This window comes from Eptatretus burgeri, chromosome 6, assembly GCF_056783735.1.
Source record: "Eptatretus burgeri isolate ZD-2024b chromosome 6, Ebu_testis_v1, whole genome shotgun sequence".
NCBI lineage: Eukaryota > Metazoa > Chordata > Myxini > Myxiniformes > Myxinidae > Eptatretus > Eptatretus burgeri.
The window spans coordinates 112,697,970-112,711,327 of record NC_140966.1 but is presented as its reverse complement, the minus strand read 5'-3'; the positions used below and the strand labels follow the sequence as shown (position 1 = coordinate 112,711,327).

At 44.6% G+C, this 13,358-nt stretch overlaps 1 protein-coding gene and 1 long non-coding RNA gene across 4 annotated transcripts in view; both read right to left on the bottom strand.

The window, feature by feature from the left end:
• LOC147025651 (troponin I, slow skeletal muscle-like) overlaps positions 1 to 13,358 on the bottom strand; it is a 69,243-nt gene that overhangs the window by 41,489 nt on the left and 14,396 nt on the right. The gene's annotated exons all lie outside the window — the stretch shown is intronic.
• The window catches only part of LOC147025650 (uncharacterized), a 178,549-nt gene continuing 167,311 nt past the window's right edge, over positions 2,121 to 13,358 (bottom strand). For all 3 annotated transcript variants that reach the window (XR_015059621.1, XR_015059616.1, XR_015059619.1), the window contains one exon: positions 2,121 to 2,153. This is a non-coding gene — a long non-coding RNA (uncharacterized LOC147025650). The remainder of the gene's footprint in view (positions 2,154 to 13,358) is intronic.

Sequence of the window (13,358 nt, the reverse complement as noted above, 5' to 3'; positions counted from 1 at the left end):
TTATTATAGAACTACAATCATAGGCTCATCCAGATAAAGGTTTATATTTACTATGTTATGGATTATAAAACTACAATCATAGGTTCATCTAGATGGAGAGGTTTATATTTACTGTGTTATGGATGATAAACGTGTTATTATATAACTACAATCATCGGCTCATCCAGATGGAGAGGTGTGTCGTTACTATGTTATGGATTATAAACGTGTTATTATATAACTACAATCATCGGCTCAGCATCACAACAGTCCTCACACCACAAAACGCCACCAAGGGCATCAAATTTATTTCAGTGCAAATCCACCAGACCTGCAGCACCTTTCAAGAAACCTGTGCATGAGCCTCTGCAGGATGTTCTCTGGTTCGAGTACCGTGAATGCGGTTATTAATGTTGGAAAGAAAAATAATCACAGACTTCAGAAATCAAAGACCCATGTTGTCGACTTCAAACATCGATCGCTGCGTGTTCCTGCTTTGGTGTATTTCGGTGCAAGTTATGTCATCACGGACATGGTAAATAGCAATTGGACAGCAATCCGACGGACAGTTGCTCAACACGACTTACCTTCCTACCAAGGACGAGGAGGACGAAGAAGAGGAGGTGGACGGCGTGGTGGATACCCACGGCAGGGGTAGGAAGGGAAAGCAAGAAAAGAAGAGTTTAGAGAAACAACGTCGCGGACAAGTCTTTCATTAGCGCGATCAAGTCAATCAAATGATTTTTACAAAAAGCTCCATTTCAGAAACTTCTAAATGAAATCGCGATAAACTTGGAGTCGCTATTCGAGGCACAGACGTTTGAATTATTTACTAACCGGAGCTAACAAGGAAAAGATTTTTCTTCTTGCATGTTAACGGGAGCATTTTAAAAGCTCAAATTAAAAATTCATCGCGTACCCTTGCTGTCCGACCGTGGCTTATGTCGAAGTGATCCATGCATTATGCATCTACCTCGATGCAACGATTTGTGTAGCAAAAAAGAGGAAGAAAAAAAAATGGAAAGAGCATTCTTTTAATGCAAGGCCGATCATTTCCCCCGCAATTCGTTTCCCACGGTGCTGCGACGCCATCGACTCAGAGGGGGGGAATGGTAGGTGGCGACACACCGCGAGATGCCCCTTGGGTGCAGACGAAACGACTGTTCCGGTGAAATGCCACCAAGGTGTGTTCCAGGTCCTGAGCACACTCCATCGGCAGTCGGACCGTGGAGTGGGTAAAGGAGCACTGAATGAGCGCGCTCGTTGCGACGTAATCGTCGCGTGCACAGTTGCAACGCTCTTCGAGACTTGTTGGGCTTGTTGATTTGCGGTTATGCCGATTACAAGTTGAATTACACGGATCACCGACACTCTCGTCGTTGCGTGTGCTGCACGTGCCCGCTGGTTGAATTGCTGCCGGGAGCGCAGCTGTGAACCCGATGCAGTGCCCCCTCCCCCCCCCCCCCCCCGTACAGTCAGCGCAGGGATTTTGTAAAAAATTTGCGATCTGATAGCTCGGTTTGTCTTCCCGAGCGGGATCTCTTAACGTCCACCGACTGATGCTAGCACAGAGCGGACGTCCGGCTTAACGACCACCCGAAGGACTGCCTGTGAAGCACTGGGGTGGCGGTTTATAGCTGGGTCTGGATTCAAACCCAGGCGATATAGCTCAGAGGCAAGTGCGCGTCCATCGAGGATATCCAAACAGGCCACAGATGCACCGTGACTCTCCTTGGGAGCATCGCGAGTCGGAAGAGCATTTCGATGCTCGTCGCGGGTTCAGACCATTCCAAGCCGCTGCACCGATGACTTACGGGTCCAAGTGCAGCGACGAATTACCCGGATAGGAGTTTATGTTTAACCGTAAATATTAATTTAAAAACAATTTAAAACCTCCATTTTCTGTTCGTGGAATGTGTGTGTGTGCGCGTGCGTGCGTGCGTGCGTCCGTCCCCTGCGAGCTGTGAGCAGAATTGCCGTATTAACCGTGAAATATCATCAAACGGGCAGGAAAGCGCATTGAATTAGCATCTGTGTGTGAAATACCAAATACATTAATTACAGCTCTTTGTGAATGTCCCAGGGCCACGCGTGACACGGTCTATCCACGCACGGACAGGTTCGCCAGCGCTGCCATCTCACCTGTCAGCCATGGTGCAGGTGAGTTATGGAATCTGAAAATGAGAACAGTTCGAGCTCAGTGTTAATGCCGGGTTTACACATTTGCCATCACAAACGGTCGGGTATCTATCATGGAAATGATGAATTTGCCAACTTTTACGAACATTCTCATGGACCACTCATCACAGGTAGGTTCACTCACCTTGCCTTCTTCGAAGAACCTTCAGAAGTACTGTAATTGGGGGGCTCAGCCGAAGCCTGCTTGGAGTTTTCATTCATACAGCACACAGGTGTGTGTGTGTGTGTGTCTGTGTCTGTGTCTGTGTCTGTGTCTGTGTCTGTGTCTGTGTCTGTGTCTGTGTCTGTGTCTGTGTCTGTGTCTGTGTCTGTGTGTGTGTGTGTGTGTGTGTGTGTGTGTGTGTGTGTGTGTGTGTGTGTGTGTGTGTGTGTGTGTGTGTGTGTGTGTGTGTGTGTGTGTGTGTGTGTTACAAATTTGGCAATTTGCATGCTTCGTGTGACTCTTGCGCAGTATATTTTTGTTAGTGAAAGCCTCATCAATATATATAAATATAATTAATTCCTAATTTCATGTCTGTATAACCATCTGTACATGACTCATTGTGTTCTATCCCTCTCAGAGTCATTGAATAATTGACTTTCCAAAGTTTGATGAACTCACAGTTATTAATTCTGTTTTTTGTACAATGGAGTGCTGAACAATGTTGTTGTACTCAAACAAATCAATGGACGTGTGTTTGCTCTGGAGGTGGGAGGACACCACTCATTTTGCAGAGAATCGATTAAGATGACCCTCGTTCTGGTTGACCCTCGGACGTGACCAATCCAGAAATAAACACTGCTGTGGAAACCTTGGTGATGTCGGATCGCAAATCAAGGTTACTCTTCTCCTGACTACCTAATTTTCCTGGGTGGGGGCAGCTGTGCGACCAATGCAGTGCCCCCTGAAAGTTCTTCAGATGCTGGTAATAACTCGCCAACTCTTCACGAAGAACAGAACTTGACGTCCACCATCTAATGCTGGCAGACAAGACACCCAGTTTAACGTCCATCCGAGTGACGGCGCACGCACATTGATGAATCACCTTGTCTGGAGAGCACAGGGATGACAGTTTATAACCGGGCCAGGCTTCGAAACCAGGCTAAGACAGCTCATAAACGAGTGTGCATACCTCTAGGGCGAGACCATCCCAGCCTAGGCAATCCACAAGGTTGCAGAACTTGCAAAACAGTTTGGCATTTCTGTTGGAAGCATCAAAGCCATTTTCCATGAATATCTTGCCAGGTCTAAAGCTGCTGCTAGATGGGTGCCTTGAAGCTTCATCACACAATCACCAGGTAAGAGTAGAGACCCGTAAAGAGTTGCTGGAGCTCTTCCATGCTGGTCCAGTGGAGTTTTTACTCATGTCTGGTTTAACTGGTGATGAGATGTGGATTCACTACTGGGGCCCTGATAACAAAGCAAGAACCACGAATAGCAAGCACCGGGAATCTCCATCCCTGAAGAACTTTGGGACCCACTCGTCAGCTTCCAAGATGATGGACAACAACTTCTGGGATTAAAAAAAACAAAGGTCGCTGCTGACTGATTACACGACACACAAAACTACGATCACCAATCCACGGCATGCTGAAATCCTCGACGGGTTGCTAAAATATCCGGAGGATGGGTGCCCACACAACAATGTGCCAGTTCACAAGGGCAGAGTTGCCCAGGCCGTCATTCACCAGGTTCAAACGGTTGAATCGTCCACACATCAGCACAGACTTGTCCCAGGTGACTATTATTTATTCTGACATGTGAAGTCTGAGCCGCGTAGTAAACGGTTTCAAGATGATGAATCCTTGAAGTCCACCATTGACAAATGGCTAAAGGAGAAGGCAGAAGATTTCTATTCTTAGGATGGCATTGCTAGTTTGAAGAACGAATGAGGCAAAATGCATCGAGATGAAGGGTTGTGAAGTGTGATTGAAAACCTATTATCTTGCTTCTGTATACCTGAGTTGCAAAGTGATTTGAACATATATATATATATATATATATATATATATATATATATATATATATATATATATATATATATATATATATATATATATATCAAATGAAAGGAGCACACTGACATCATGCGCATGCATTAATTATTCCAATCTTTCAAAACCATCAACAAATGCAATGAGATATAAAGGACATCCAGCATATCTTCCACTCAGAAATTCCAGTCACCTGGATTGTAATCCAACATGGAATGGAGCACAGGCCTCAAACCATCAAAGCATCATTAACAATGAGTTATCACACACCATTATCGTAACAATTGCATTCAGCCTGATTTACAGTAATACACCTGGATTGTGACAGGTGACCAATAGAAAATATGTCCACAGGCAAGGAAGAATACAGGGTATGAGTACAAGACCACAGCAAGACCTTTCCGTGAAAGCCGGAGATTAATCATTTGAAGACGATCATTATCGTATTGCAGGAAGGGTATTACGAGATACGGAATATGGAGGGGATCTAATGGCAGATTCACGAAGTGCCATCATATCATCTCCTCCACCCCCGCCACAAATATAACCACGTCACACGCGGGGCCCAAATTACACCTGAAGTCCGTCTGGTATTGCCGGATAAGGCCGAGTCTCTCCTTGAAGTCGACTCAACCCCCCAGCGTGCTGGTGCCGGTATTCGCCCTCTACGAAAAATCTCTGTCAACCACTGCTCTCATTCCCCGGTGAAGCTTACGCCTCCCGAATCCGGCATCACGAATTTCCTGCCTGGTTCCTACATCCCCGCACTCCCTCGTCGCCCATGCACAGGGGACAGCTCGATTATGGGAAGGAGGAGGAGGACATTGAGGAGGACTGTGCAGAGCATTGGTGCTGCTTCAGCAGTCTCCTTGGCTATTGGGCACAATCCTGGACGGGTCACCACTCCGACACAGTATACCAGCAAGCTGGCACTCATTTTGCCGACATCAGAAGGATGACGGGCTGAGTTAACCCCACCTGGAATTAATTCAACAGCTGAGTGGGATTTGAACTCAGGGCCCGAGGATCCAAAGCCCACCACCCTAACCATTAAGCCAACACCTGGCATATGGGAAGGAACATCGACCATGTGTGTGCAAACAGTAATGCTGTAATTCATCTTCTGGCCCATCATTCAGATATATATGTAGAGAGAGAGAGAGACAGAGAGAGAGAGACAGAGACAGACACAGACAGACAGAGACGGATAGACAGACAGGCAGACAGAGACAGAGAGAGAAAGACAGAGAGTGAGAGAAAAAAATATAAATAAATAAATAAATAAATATATGCAGTCCGTCACGTGTTGTCACTGAACAAGTCCCTCAAACTTTTGTGAAATCGAAACCAAACTTCCGAGCTGCATCTACCTCTCCCGTGTGTGTGCCATAAGGTTATTTTGTTTTAAATTTTTTGAAAAAAACATAATTCTTTATTGTTCAAAAAAAATTAAAAATCTTCCAATTTAAATCTTCAACTTAAATTGCTCATGAAAATGTATTATCACGAATATGACAAATACATTTTCAAAATAAATGTTTGAGTTCTGCTTGGTGTAAATCATGACAACACGGTAACTCACGTACTTATCCTCAGTTCAAACAAGCCGGTCTCTCGAGCTACGTGGTGGTGAGGTGTTTTTAATAACGTGGCGGTTACGTGGTGGTGAGATATATTTAATAACATGGTGGTGACGTGGAGGTGAGGTGTTTTTAATAACATGGTGGTGACGTGGAGGTGAGGTGTTTTGAATAACATGGTGATGATGTGGAGGTGAGGTGTTTTTAATAACATTGTGATGATGTGGTGGTGAGGTGTTTTTAATAACATGGTGGTGATGTGGAGGTGAGGTGTTTTTAATAACATGGTGATGATGTGGTGGTGAGGTGTTTTTAATAACATGGTGATGACGTGGAGGTGAGGTGTTTTTAATAACATGGTGGTAACGTGGTGGTGAGGTATTTTTAATAACATGGTGATGACGTGGAGGTGAGGTGTTTTTAATAACATGGTGATGACGTGGAGGTGAGGTGTTTTTAATAACATGGTGATGACGTGGAGGTGAGGTGTTTTTAATAACATGGTGATGACGTGGAGGTGAGGTGTTTTTAATAACATGGTGATGACGTGGAGGTGAGGTGTTTTTAATAACATGGTGATGACGTGGAGTTGAGGTATTTTTAATAACATGGTGATGACGTGGAGTTGAGGTATTTTTAATAACATGGTGATGACGTGGAGGTGAGGTGTTTTTAATAACATGGTGATGACATGGAGGTGAGGTGTTTTTAATAACATGGTGGTGATTTAGAGGTGAGGTGTTTTTAATAACATTGTGATGATGTGGTGGTGAGGTATTTAATAACATGGTGATGACATGGAAGTGAGGTGTTTTTAATAACATGGTGGTGACGTGGAGGTGAGGTGTTTTTAATAACATGGTGGTGATGTGGAGGTGAGGTGCTTTTAATAACATGGTGATGACGTGGTGGTGAGGTGTTTTTAATAACATGGTGGTGACATGGAGGTGAGGTGTTTTGAATAACATGGTGGTGATGTGGAGTTGAGGTGTTTTTAATAACATGGTGATGACGTGGAGGTGAGGTGTTTTTAATAACATGGTGGTGACGTGGAGGTGAGGTGTTTTTAATAACATGGTGGTGATGTGGAGGTGAGGTGTTTTTAATAACATGGTGGTGACATGGAGGTGAGGTGTTTTTAATAACATGGTGGTGACATGGAGGTGAGGTGTTTTTAATAACATGGTGGTGATGTGGAGGTGAGGTGTTTTTAATAACATGGTGATGACGTGGAGTTGAGGTATTTTTAATAACATGGTGATGACGTGGAGTTGAGGTATTTTTAATAACATGGTGATGACGTGGAGGTGAGGTGTTTTTAATAACATGGTGATGACATGGAGGTGAGGTGTTTTTAATAACATGGTGATGACGTGGAGTTGAGGTATTTTTAATAACATGGTGATGACGTGGAGTTGAGGTATTTTTAATAACATGGTGATGACGTGGAGGTGAGGTGTTTTTAATAACATGGTGATGACGTGGAGGTGAGGTGTTTTTAATAACATGGTGGTGATTTAGAGGTGAGGTGTTTTTAATAACATTGTGATGATGTGGTGGTGAGGTATTTAATAACATGGTGATGACATGGAAGTGAGGTGTTTTTAATAACATGGTGGTGACGTGGAGGTGAGGTGTTTTTAATAACATGGTGGTGATGTGGAGGTGAGGTGTTTTTAATAACATGGTGATGACGTGGTGGTGAGGTGTTTTTAATAACATGGTGGTGACATGGAGGTGAGGTGTTTTGAATAACATGGTGGTGATGTGGAGTTGAGGTGTTTTTAATAACATGGTGATGACGTGGAGGTGAGGTGTTTTTAATAACATGGTGGTGACGTGGAGGTGAGGTGTTTTTAATAACATGGTGGTGATGTGGAGGTGAGGTGTTTTTAATAACATGGTGGTGACATGGAGGTGAGGTGTTTTTAATAACATGGTGGTGACATGGAGGTGAGGTGTTTTTAATAACATGGTGGTGATGTGGAGGTGAGGTGTTTTTAATAACATGGTGATGACGTGGAGGTGAGGTGTTTTTAATAACATGGTGGTGACATGGAGGTGAGGTGTTTTTCATAACATGGTGGTGACATGGAGGTGAGGTGTTTTGAATAACATGGTGGTGATGTGGAGTTGAGGTGTTTTTAATAACATGGTGATGACGTGGAGGTGAGGTGTTTTTAATAACATGGTGGTGACATGGAGGTGAGGTGTTTTTAATAACATGGTGGTGACATGGAGGTGAGGTGTTTTTAATAACATGGTGGTGATGTGGAGGTGAGGTGTTTTTAATAACATGGTGATGACGTGGAGGTGAGGTGTTTTTAATAACATGGTGGTGACATGGAGGTGAGGTGTTTTTAATAACATGGTGGTGATGTGGAGTTGAGGTGTTTTTAATAACATGGTGATGATGTGGAGGTGAGGTGTTTTTAGTTACATGGTGGTGATGTGGAGGTGAGGTATTTTTAATAACATGGTGGTTACGTGGTGGTGAGGTCTTTTTAATAACGTCGCAGTTACGTGGTGGTGAGGTGTTTTTTTTATAACATTGTGGTTACATGGTGGTTTGTTTTTTATAATCGATATACATCTATATAAACAAAAAGCACCGTGGGGCGGTGACACGGTAAAACCATGAATCAGTCCGGGAAGCCGTGAAGACTTTATGCCTATTAATCACGTCCTGTTTGAATGTTAATTCGCCAAGACCCTGAAGACTCAAAAAGATCCAAAATACCCAAAAGACCATGAGGACCCCAAAAGAGCCAGAGGACACAAAAGACCCTGAAGACACCAAAAAAACAAAAGTCACGGAAGACCCAAAAAGACCCTGAAGACCCAAAAGTACTTGAAGACACAAAAGACCACCAATACCGTTTCGACCCCTTACACCCTTAAGACAAATAAGACACGTTAGATTCTTGACCATTTTGAGCACTTGGACCTTCTTATATCACAAATATGTTTCAAGGAAATAAAATATCACAAATATGACAAATATATTTGTGGAAAGACATGTTTGTATTATCATTGGTGTCGCTTATGTCTCCACCAATCATAATGCAAACATTTTATTTCAACAAATTTAGACACTGAAGCAAATCTGTAACGTCAATCTCTGCAACGATGTGTGGAGAGGCAGTGTAGTGAGCCAAGCCACGTGTGTGTGTGTGTGTGTGTGTGTGTGTGTGTGTGTGTGTGTGTGTGTGTGTGTGTGTGTGTGTGTGTGTGTGTGTGTGTGTGTGCGCGCGCGCGCGCGCGCGCGCGCGTGCGTGTCAGATGCACCTCCTGACCGTTATGTTGAGCATCGCCGTGGTTTATGTCCCACACAGTAAAACCACATAATCCGCACAGAACAACCATCCATCTGCCACCGAGACGATTGTTCCCGCAAATGCATGGTGTCCAAACAATTCAGGACTATGTCCAATGGAGAACGGAGGAGTGCTTGTCAAACTCCACATGTTTCGATTTACCCGCTGATCACATCACGTGCCTTATGGTTGAATGGTTTGCATGTGGATGTGTATATATGTATATATATATATATATATATATATATATATATATATATATATATATATATATATATATATATATATATATATATATATATATATATAGTTATGGCGCCGGGGTCTCGGCCGCCAACCGACCGCTCTGACGGAGCCGCAAGTAGAGTCGGCCAGACTGATCGCCCGGAATATAGATCACCGCCCGGATAAGTCCGAGTCGACGGGTCCTTGTACAAGAACCGAAATACGCCAACGGGAAAATCACGTGGGGTAGGGTCGATTGCCAATCTTCAATGTACCTAAATTCCCACGTGATCCAATTACCGGGGTATTCCACCCTCGACGGAACTCGTACGGAACAAACTGCCGAGGCGAGCCTGTCCCGCGCGCGATTCCGAGTGGCTTAATCGCCGAGAACCGTCGGTCCAAATGTCCCCCTTTGACGGCAAACCAACGGCTTTCTAACTCCCAACACACGAAATGCTCAGTCAATGAAAGAATCGACGCGACGAGCTGAAAACATTTAACAATTGGGGTATTTATTAATAATAATGGGGAACTCGGGAAGCACGTAAGAGCAGAACTATTCCGACTATACGAAATGCAATGCAATAATTTACAGCACACAAAGCACTGAACAATTTCCTACTTACTAGACGGGCCCACGGACACACGTATGCACACACACACACACCCAAGAAATGTTGGCCGAGGCCTTTAATAACGAGCTCCAGCACGGAGGACAGGTGAGCTGAAACCCAGAACCTATCTCGAACCTCTCCACCTCGTGTGCTCTTCAAGTTGTTCGGACCCGGGCTCCAGCGAGAGCGAGCTGGATCCAATTGCCGTGAGCCGCGATCCTTCCCGAGCTCCAGCAAATCCTCCCGCGCTTCTCAACACGTGCTGGTGAGACAAGGAGCTGATCCTTCCCGTCGATGCGTCGCTTCCCCGAGCAACCACCTCCAAGAAGAGGTCGATGAGTCGCACCAAGCCGGGAACCAAACGGAGAACAATGAGCTCCACGAACCAAGAAGAAGAAGAAGAATAAGAAGAAGCCACCATTCGCAGCTCGAGCCTAGCAACCGGCTCAACTTTCTTCCAAACAAAGCAGCTCTCCAAAAAGCCTACCGAGCCAAGCAGGACCCCAAGCTCTGCTGAACAACTCCTCTGCAGAAGCAAAAAGCTTTTGAAAGCCTCAACCCTAACCCAAGCCAAACTGGACCCGAAGGTCTGCTGAACGACGCCCCTCAACTCAGTACTCACGAACACGAACAAAGAAAGGATCTCCTCTTTATCCTTCTCCGCCCGCTCCCCCGCACCCGGCGTGACTCATGCCCTCGTGATCCATCCCCCGCTCAATCACGGGTGGTAGGGAGTTGTTGACGTCATGAATCATGGGACGACAGGGCTCTTCTTCCTCTTCACAGAAGAGGGGGAGGGACGTCTCCATTGTTCGCTCCCTAACTATTAAATTGATCCACAGCGCATCTAATCGATTTCTGAACATTTAAACAATGGAAGGTGAGCTATCTAGGGAACAAGCACTTATCGACATAGCTGACTAAAGGAACCTGTATGTTGTATGCAATCGAATTCCGAACTCGTCACAATATATATATATATATATATATATATATATATATATATATATATATATATATATATATATATATATATATATATATATATATACATACGTACATATATATTAGGGTGCTTCATAATAGGGGTTAAAAAAATAAAAGTATGAATATTCATGCTCCCTGAGTGTGCCTTTGTTCCATTTGACAGTAGAAACATACACACCAAATATGAAGCAGATTGGAGGATGTTTAGGGTTCCTCATGTTGGCACAAAATTGTTGAAATTTGCCAAACTGTAACTGACAACTTACTGTCGAATATGGACAACGCAGTACACTTCACAATTAATATGGTTGTTTGATATTTTCAAAAACCACAGCAGTCATATAGGATGAAAGAATAGTTTTTCCAAGGAGACCCAGATGAGCTTTTTGACATTGCAGTGCAAAATGCCCTCTCCATAAATAATTGACATAATTGTGCCAACTTGAGGAACCCCTAAATATCATGGAATTTTGTTCATTTTTGACCTATAAGTTCTTATGGCGTATTGGAACAAAGGCAAAATCAGGGAGCAGCAAAAATCAAACTTTCATTTTTTTGGAACACCCTAATATATATATATATATATATATATATATATATATATATATATATATATATATATATATATATATATAGTTGTGGGACGGGGGTCGGGTGAGAAGAGCACGAGGGGGGAAAGCTATCTCGGCTCCCACCTGACTCCCCGGAATTGTAGGCCATCGCACACGGATAATTCTGTGACGCGGCGGGTCGTTTAACCGACCGTGGATGCCAAGAACTCAACCACGTGTCCTAGGGTCCTCCCATCTATGTGTTAACCGGGTTACCTTATTACTCACGTGATTTAATTACCGGGGAACACGCCCTTGGCACGCCTTGTCCAAACCGGATCACTCCACCGGACCAGATCACTTTACCGGATCGGATGCAGCCGAGCGACACTGCCAAGGACGTACCGGCTAAGAGCAACAGATTGTTGGGAATAAAGTCCGGGCTAAGCTAGGATTTGGACCATGCTGGATCAATGAAGGAAAAGACAAAAGCAAGCAGGGAACATTTCTAAAAATAATTTATTAACAATGGGCGAGGAAAGGTATGTGGTACGATCAATACATTTATTGGGGTGTACAAGCAGAGATAGGGAAAAGAAAGGTGTGCTGTGACAATAATCAAGCAACTAATGAAAGCGGACGCAGAGCAGACCTAACCCGAAAATAATAATAACAATCTTCTGCAGGCTTACTTATTTCGACAGGTGCCAGGACACACACACACACACACACACACACACACACACACACACACACACACACACACACACACACACACACACACACACACACACACACAGAAAACCCGATGAAGAGGAATTGAAGCAAGACAGGAGAGGAGTTGAGGCTACGGTCTCTCGGTTCCTTGGTATAATTGATATACGGTACCCGAACGCGCCACCCATACGTTTGGGGGAATTCTCCATGGCGCGGTACTCCCCTGACAGGTGGTGCGTCGTCTCTTGCTTCGGGCAACTCGCGTCGAGACCGTGGGCGTGAAGGAGGGGCTTGAGTTGGGAAGACGGAGTCCAGAGCGAGTGTACGGAGTGGTAGGCGGGACCAGGTGGGTGGGTGGAGTCAGTGTCATGTGGGCAGCGAAGAAAAGGAGGAGTCCAGCGATGATGACAAAAGGCGAAGTCGAGGTGATGACCACAGTAGGTGGAGTCGAAGACCAGTTTGAGCGGAAGGCGAGACAGGGAAGAGAGCGAGCGAACGGCCCCGTGGCGTGGGCGCCCTGATTGGGCAGGGAGCGAAGGCGTTGTGTCGCCACCCGAATCGGGCGCTCTGATTGGCCCTGATCCCGTGTGCAGCCCGGCCGCGATGGCCGGAAACTGCAACATTCCATTTTCGGCAAGATGACCCCATGCCACAGAAATATCAAAAATATTGAATTGAAACTTGCCAGGTATATTGCTGGGGACCTGAGTATGTGCATTTTCAAGGTTTGATATTAATCGGCCAAGTGGTTCCCAAGATATGGCCATTTATTTCCCAAAACAATGACAGGACACTGTGCTATGACTTCACAATTGACGTCACAATTGACGCTGGGGACCTGAGTATGTGCCTTTTCAAAGTTTGATATTGTTCTTCCTCATCCGTTTCAGATGTTTCCCAAGTTATGGCCATTTATTTACCAAACCAATGACAGGACATGTTGCTGCGTAGGCGTGGCCGATGGGAAAAGGGCACCTTAGTTACCGTGGCATAGGAGTGGCAATGGTCAATGGCAGCGAATGTCATGGCAAGCAAAGACAGGGAGGTAAACTTGATTTAAATTTGGATTTTAATTAACTCTGTGTGTGTAAGTATCACAGCAGTTGTTTCATCAATGCAAGCGATAATTCGTGGAATGCATGTGAACATTCCGTACGGGCAAGCACTACTTCCGGATAGTGATGACTTACTCTATTCTAATAATTTCTTGAT